Here is an 8,819-nt window from a genome sequence, read left to right as displayed (position 1 = left end):
GTGGAATCACTCTCTATCGGTATCAAAACCAGCGGATCTCGGGTAGGGGGTCCCAAAGTGTGCGTCTAAGGCTAATGGTAACAGGAGGCAGGGGACATGATGTTTTACCCAGGTTCGGGCCCTCTCGATAGAGGTAATACCCTACATCCTGCTTGATTAATCTTGATGATATGAGTATTACAAGAGTTGATCTACCACGAGATCGTTAAGGCTAAACCCTAGAAGCTAGCCTATTATTATGATTGTTGTTCGCCTACGGACTAAACCCTCCGGTTTATATAAAAACCGGAGGGGGCTAGGGTTACACAGAGTCGGTTACAGAGAAGGAGATTTACATATCCGAATTGCCAAGCTTGCCTTCCACGCAAAGGAGAATCCCATCCGGACACGGGACAAAGTCTTCAATCTTGTATCTTCACAGTCCAACAGTCCGGCCAAAGTATATAGTCTGGCTGTCCGAGGACTCCTTAATCCAGGATTCCCTTGGTAGCCCCTGAACCAGGCTTCAATGACGATGAGTCCGGCGCACATCTTCGGCATTGCAAGGCGGGTTCCTTCTCCGAATACTTCATAGAAGATTTCTAACACAAGAATCGTGTCCGGCTCTACAAAACAAATTCCACATACCACCGTAGAGAGCACAATATTCCACAAGTCTAATCTGCTAACAACTTTTCATAGCGTGACGTCACATCATGGACCGGTCTTTATTTGAACCGTTTTTCACAACCAGCTACTGCACATAATGCGAGGCAGTTTCCTTGACACTTCTTGTCGAAGCAGAGATCATGTCCCCTTATCGCGGGATTCTCATCAATACGAGCATGGGTAACCCAACCGTGCCATCAATCATGGCGCTTGGGGAATAAGTGACTTCAACGGGCAAGTGGGGAGGCGCACAGTTTCTACTGCCTTTATAAGGAGATAGGGATTCCCCTTTTTCACCCACGCCTTCTTCCTTTTCTCATCCATTCTCGCACGCTCGAGCTCTAGCACCCCAGTTCTCACCTTCTCCGTACCGCCATTCCAAACATATCCGGAGCGGGAGGCAAGTGGATGGCCTCCTCCATCATGGAGGAGGACATTACGAAGCTCCAGGAGGCCGAGTACTTGGCCGCTGACATCGCACACCGGCTCCCGGACGCGGGGCAGAACGTTCCAACTCCAGAACCCCACGAGAGGGTTGTGTTCCTCCCCCACTTCGTCCGCGGACTGGGATTCCCCCTCCACCCATTTGTCCGAGGGCTCATGTTTTACTATGGGATTGATTTTCATGATCTGGCCCCTAATTTCATTCTCAACATCTCGGCGTTCATCATCGTGTGCGACGCTTTCCTCTACATCAAGCCCCACTTTGGCCTGTAGCTGAAGATCTTCAACATGAAGCCGAAGATAGTGGTCGGCCAGCAAGCGGAGTGCGGAGGCGCCATGGTGGGCAAGATGCCCAACATCACCTGGCTTGAAGGCTCCTACGTGGAGATCTGATACGTCTCCAACGTATCTATAATTTTTGATTGCTCCATGCTACTTTATCTATTGTTTTGGACTATACTGGGCTTTATTTTCCACTTTTATATTATTTTTGGGACTAACCTATTAACCGGAGGCCCAGCCCAGAATTGCTATTTTTTGCCTATTTCAGTATTTCGAAGAAACAGAATATCAAACGGAGTCCAAACGGAATGAAACCTTCGGGAACGTGATCTTCTCACCGAACGTGATCCAGGAGACTTGGACCCTACTCCAAGAAGCACCAGAGGCGGTCACGAGGGTGGAGGGTGCCCCCCTGGGCGTGCCCCCTACCTCGTGGGCCCCCTGATGCTCCACCGATGTACTCCTTCCTCCTATATATACCTACGTACCCCCAATAGACCAGAGGGAGCCAAAAAAAAACTAATTCCACCACGGTACCTTCCTGTATCCACGAGATCCCATCTTGGGGCCTGTTTCGGAGCTCCGCCGGAGGGGGCATTCACCACGGAGGGCTTCTACATCAAAACCATAGCCCCTCTGATGAAGTGTGAGTAGTTTACTTCAGACCTTCGGGTCCATAGCTAGTAGCTAGATGGCTTCTTCTCTCTTTTTGGATCTCAATACAATGTTCTCCCCCTCTCTCGTGGGGATCTATTCGATGTAATCTTTTTTTGCAGTGTGTTTGTTGAGACCGATGAATTTTGGGTTTATAATCCAGCTTATCTATGAATAATATTTGAATCTTTTCTGAATTCTTTTATGTATGATTGAGTTATGTTTGCATGTCTCTTCGAATTATCCGTTTGGTTTGGCCAACTAGATTGGTAGTTCTTGCAATGGGAGAAGAGCATGGCTTTGGGTTCAATCTTGCGGTGTCCTTACCCAGTGACAGAAAGGGTTGCAAGGCACGTATTGTATTGTTGCCATCGAGGATAACAAGATGGGGTATTTATCATATTGCATGAATTTATTCCTCTACATCATGTCATCTTGCTTAAGGCGTTACTCTGTTTTTAACTTAATACTCTAGATGCATGCTGGATAGCGGTCGATGAGTGGAGTAATAGTAGTAGATGCAGAATCATTTCGGTCTACTTGTCTCGGACGTGATGCATATATACATGATCATACCTAGATAACCTCATAACTATGCTCAATTCTATCAATTGCTCAACAGTAATTTGTTCACCCACCGTAGAATACTTATGCTCTTGAGAGAAGCCACTAGTGAAACCTATGGCCCCCGGGTCTATTCTCATCATATCAATCTCCATCACTTTATTTACTTGCTTTGCTTTTACTTTTTACTTTGCATCTTTATACCAAAAATACCAAAAATATTATCTCTATCAGACCTCACTCTCGTAAGTGACCGTAAGGGATTGACAACCCCTAATCATGTTGGTTGCGAGTAGCTATCGTTTTGTGCAGGTACGAGGGACTTGCGCGTGACCTCCTACTGGATTGATACTTTGGTTCTCAAAAACTGAGGGAAATACTTACGCTACTGTGCTGCATCATCCTCTCCTCTTCGGGGAAAACCAACACAAGCTCAAGACGTAGCAAGAAGGATTTCTGGCGCCATTGCCAGGGAGGCCTACACAAAAGTCAACATACCAAGTACCCATCACAATCCCTATCTCTCGCATTACATTATTTGCCATTTGCCTCTCGTTTTCCTCTCCCCACTTCACCCTTGCCATTTTATTCACCCTCTCTTTCCCAATCTCCTCCTCTTTTTCCTTTGCCTTTTTCCTCGTCCGTTTGTTTGCTCGTGTGTTAGTTTGCTTGTTCGTCGCGATGGCTCAAGATGCTACCAAATTGTGTGACTTCACCAATACCAATAATAATGATTTCCTTAGCACTCCGATTGCTCCTCTTGCCAATACTGAATCTTGTGTAATCAATACTGCTTTGTTGAATCTTGTTATGAAAGATCAATTCGCCAGCCTTCCTAGTGAAGATGTAGCTACTCATCTGAATAGCTTCGTTGATTTATGTGATACGCAAAAGAAAAAAGATGTCGATAATGATGTCGTTAAATTGAAGCTATTTCCTTTTTCGCTTAGAGATCATGCTAAAGCGTGGTTTTCATCTTTGCCTAAAAATAGTATTGATTCTTGGAACAAGTGCAAAAATGCTTTTATCTCTAAGTATTTTCCTTCCGCTAAGATTATCTCTCTTAGAAACGACATTATGAATTTCAAGCAACTTGATCATGAACATGTTGCACAAGCTTGGGAGAAAATGAAATTAATGCTACGTAATTGTCCTACTCATGGTTTGAACTTGTGGATGATTATCCAGAAAATTTATGCTGGATTGAATTTTGCTTCTAGAAATTTTTTAGATTCAGCCGCGGAGGCACTTTTATGGAAATCACTTTAGGATATGCTACTAAACTCCTAGATAATATTATGGTCAATTATACTCAATGGCATACTGAAAGATCTACTAATAAAAAGGTGCATGCTATAGAAGAACTTAGGAATTTATTTGCTAAGAGTGTTTCTTCTGATCCCAATAATATGCCTTTATCTACTTTGCTTGAGAATAATAATGAATCTATGGATGTGAATTTTATTGGTAGGACTAGTTTTGGTAACAACGCGTATAGAGGGAATTTTAATCCTAGGCCTTATCCTAGTAATCCTTCTAATAATTATGGAAATTCCTACAACAACTCTTATGGAAATTTTAATAAGACTCCCTCTAAATTTGAGAGTAGTGTTAAAGAGTTTATGAATTCACAAAAGAATTTTAATTCTTTGCTTGAAGAGAAATTGTTTAAAGTTGATGATTTGGCTAGGAATGTTGATAGAATTTCTCTCGAGATTGATTCTTTAAAGCTTAGATCTATTCCTCCTAAGCATGATATCAATGAGTCTCTCAAAGCGATGAGAATTTCCATTGATGAGTGCAAAGAAAGAACCGCTAGGATGCATGCTTCCAAAGATGCCTTTATTAAAGCATGTTCTTCTAATCCCTATGAAAATCAAGATGAAGATCTAAAAGTTATTGATGTGTCCCCTATTAAATCTTTGATTTGCAATATGACTCTTGATGAAACTGAATATGATCCTCCTTTACCTAAAAGGCGTTCTAAGAATTCTGAGTTTTTAGATCTTGATGATGAAATTGATAAAACTGGGATTGAAAGAAATAAAAATCGAGATATTGCTAAACCCACTATTTTGGATCTCAAGGAATTTAATTATGACAATTGCTATTTAATTGATTGTATTTCCTTGTTGCAATCCTTGTTAAATTCTCCTCATGCTTATAGTCAAAGTAAGGCCTTTACCGAACACATTGTTGATGCCTTGATGCAATCTTATGAAGAAAAGCTTGAGTTGAAAGTTTCTATCCCTAGAAATCTCCATGATGAGTGGGAACCTACTATAAAAATTAAAATTAAAAATTATGAGTTTCATGCTTTGTGTTATTTGGGTGCTATTGTCTCTACTATCCCCAAAGCCTTGTGCGATTTGCTAGATTTTCGTGACTTCAAAGATTGCTCCCTAAACTTGCATCTTGCGGATTCCACTATTAAAAAACCTATGGGAAGAATTAATGATGTTCTTATTGTTGCAAATAGGAATTATGTGCCTGTAGATTTTATTGTTCTTGATATAGAATGCAATCCTTCATGTCCTATTATTCTTCGTAGACCTTTCCTTAGAACGATTGGTGCAATTATTCATATGAAGGAAGGGAATATTTATTCCAATTTCCCTTAAAGAAGGTCATGGAACACTTTCCTATAAAGAAAATAAAATTAGCATATGAATCTATCATGAGAGCCACTTATGGATTGCCTACCAAAGATGGCAATACCTCGATCTATCCTTGCTTTTATGCCTAGCTAGGGGCATTAAACGATAGCCCTTGTTGGGAGGCAACCCAATTTTATTTTTGTTTTAGTTTTTTGTTTTTGCTTCTGTTTAGGAATAAATAATCCATCTAGATTCTGTTTAGATGTGGTTTTATCTTTTAATTGGTGTTTGTACCAAGTTAAACCTATTAGGTCTTCTTGGAAGATAGTTATTTGATCTTGCTGTAATTTCCAGAATCTTTGTGCTCAGTTCCCGAATTGTTAAAAATCACATGAACGTGCTTTTGCGTTGATTCTTTTTGCTTCTGATCAATAAACAAATTTCCCAGGTCGTCTAATTTTGGTAGAACTTTTTGGGTTCCAGAAGTTTGCGTTAGCTACAGACTACTACAGACTGTTCTGTTTTTGACAGATTCTGTTTTGTGTGTGTTGTTTGCTTATTTTGATGAATCTATGGCTAGTAAAATAGTTTATGATCCATAGAGAAGTTGGAATACAGTAGGTTTAACACCAATATAAATAAAGAATGAGTTCATTACAGTATGTTAAAGTAGTCTTTTGTTTTCTTTGTCTAATGGAGCTCACGAGATTTCTATTGATTTTTGTGTTGTGAAGTTTTCAAGTTTTGGGTGAATTCTTTTGATGGATTATGGAACAGGGAGTGGCAAGAGCCTAAGCTTGGGGATGCCCATAGAACCCCCAAGATAATCCAAGGACACCAAAAAGTCAAAGCTTGGGGATGCCCCGGAAGGCATCCCCTCTTTCGTCCACTTCCATCGGTAATTTACTTGGAGCTATATTTTTATTCACCAACTTGATATGTGTTTTGCTTGGAGCGTCTTGTATTATTTGAATCTTTGCTTGTTAGTTTACCACAATCATCCTTGCTGTACACACCTTTTGAGAGAGCCATACATGAATTGAAATTTTATAGAATACTCTATGTGCTTCACTTATATCTTTTGAGCTTGATAGTTTGCTCATAGTGCTTCACTTATATCTTTTGAGCGTGATAATTTTTGCCCTAGTGCTTCACTTAGATCTTTTAGAGCACGGTGGTGGATTTGTTTTAAATAAACTTGATCTCTCATGCTTCACTTATATTATTTTGAGAGTTGTTAATAGCATGGTAATTTGCTTAATGTTAATATACTTGGTATTCAAGATATGTGAAACTTTCTTTTGAGTGCGTTGAATACTAAGATAAGTTTGATGTTTGATAATTGTTTTGAGATATGAAGGTGATAATATTAGAGTCATGCTATTTGAGTAGTTGTGAATTTAAAGAATACTTGTGTTGAAGTTTGTGATTCCCATAGCATGCATGTATGGTGAACCGTTATGTGATGAACTCGGAGCATGATTTATTTATTGATTGTCTTCCTTATGAGTGGCGGTCGGGGACGAGCGATGGTCTTTTCCTACCAATCTATCCCCCTAGGAGCATGCGCGTAATACTTTGCTTTGATAACTTCTAGATTTTTGCAATAAGTATATGAGTTCTTTATGACTAATGTTGAGTCCATGGATTATACGCACTTTTTCCCATCCTTCCACCATTGCTAGCCTCTCTAATACCGCGCACCTTTCGCCGGTATCATACACCCACCATAAACCTTCCTCAAAACAGCCACCATAGCTACCTATCATGGCATTTCCATAGCCATTCCGAGATATATTTCCATGCAACTTTCCACCGTTCCGTTTATTATGACACGCTCCATCATTGTCATATTGCTAGCATGATCATGTAGTTGACATCGTATTTGTGGCACAAGCCACCTTTCATAATTCTTTCATACATGTCACTCATGTTTCATTGCATATCCTGGTACACCACCGGAGGCATTCATATAGAGTCATATTTTGTTCTAAGTATCGAGTTGTAATTGTTGAGTTGTAAGAAAAATAAGTGTGATGATCATCATTATTAGAGCATTGTCCCAAGTGAGGAAAGGATGATGGAGTCTATGATTCCCCCACAAGTCGGGATGAGACACCGGACGAAAAAAAAGAGGCCATAAAAAAGAGAAAAGGCCCAAATAAAAAAAGAGAAAAAGAGAGAAGGGACAATGCTACTATCCTTTTACCACACTTGTGCTTCAAAGTAGCACCATGATCTTCATGATAGAGAGTCTCTCATTTTGTCACTTTCATATACTAGTGGGAATTTTTCATTATAGAACTTGCCTTGTATATTCCAATGATGGGCTTCCTCAAAATGCCCTAGGTCTTCGTGAGCAAGCGAGTTGGATGCACACCCACTTAGTTTCTTTTGTTGACTTTCATATACTTATAGCTCTAGTGCATCCGTTGCATGGCAATCCCTACTCACTCACATTGATATCTATTGATGGGCATCTCCATAGCCTGTTGATACGCCTAGTTGATGTGAGACTATCTTTCCTCTTTTTATCTTCTCCACAACCACCATTTTATTCCACATATAGTGCTATATCCATGGCTCATGCTCATGTATTGCGTGAACACTACTAGAAAAAGGCCTACTAATGGCGCACCGGCTTTGCCTACTAATGGCGCACTACCGGTGCGCCATTACTAGCATGCCACTAGTATTTTTTACTAATGGCGCACCACTGGTGCGCCATTAGTATCTGGTATACTAATGGCGCACCACATAGAGGTGCGCCATTAGTAACATTTTTTTTTCAAATTTTTGTTTTATTTTTTTTTTCAATTTTTTTCAATTTTTTTCAATTTTTTTTTTCAATTTTTTCTTAATCTCAGTTCACTATGGCTTAATCTAGGGTCAATATGCTTAATCTCAGGTCAAATCGCACTCCGTGGTCAAACTTCCCGAAAGGTCACCCATCCTCACACTACTCCAGCCGAAGCACGCTTAACTTCAGAGTTCTATCCAACCCCAGCAATAGCTCACTTCACAGGCACTTCTTGATATATCTAGCATATCAATCCTGTTATACCTTGTTGATGTCTAGGACTTTGTTCATGTTCATGACTATGATGAAATTTTGAAAAATATTTCAAACTTCCCGATCATATTACGTATCATTTTTTGAAAAAAAATTCAAAACCAATTTTTTTTCTGTTACTAGTGGCCCACCACATCCACGGTGCGCCACTAGTAAGTTTGAAATTTTTTGAATTTTTTTGCCGCTAGATCTTGAAAGCCCCATAACTTTTTTTTTGTTAGGTTTTTGGGGATCTTGAAAATGTTTAACGGGGTTCCCAGTTAAATTTTTTGGGGAATTTTTTTGCCGCTAGAGCTTGAAAGCCCCCAGTTAAATTTGGATGTAACTTTTCGAGTAGATGATTTTTCATATAAAAAACTTTTTCATCCGAGTTCGTATGCAAAAGTTATGCCCATTTAACAAATTTCCAGATAGATTTTGCAAATAAAGTCGAAATTCATATTTGTAAATTTTTCCAAAAACTAGAGCACATATCACATGGGAAACATATTATCTTTTATTTTTTTGACATTTCCATCATTTTCTTTTATTTTTTTTAAAATTGAAAAGGCGATCCA

The sequence above is a fragment of the Triticum dicoccoides genome, chromosome 2B (assembly GCF_002162155.2).
Source record: "Triticum dicoccoides isolate Atlit2015 ecotype Zavitan chromosome 2B, WEW_v2.0, whole genome shotgun sequence".
Taxonomy (NCBI): domain Eukaryota; kingdom Viridiplantae; phylum Streptophyta; class Magnoliopsida; order Poales; family Poaceae; genus Triticum; species Triticum dicoccoides.
This window is presented reverse-complemented; position numbering follows the sequence as displayed.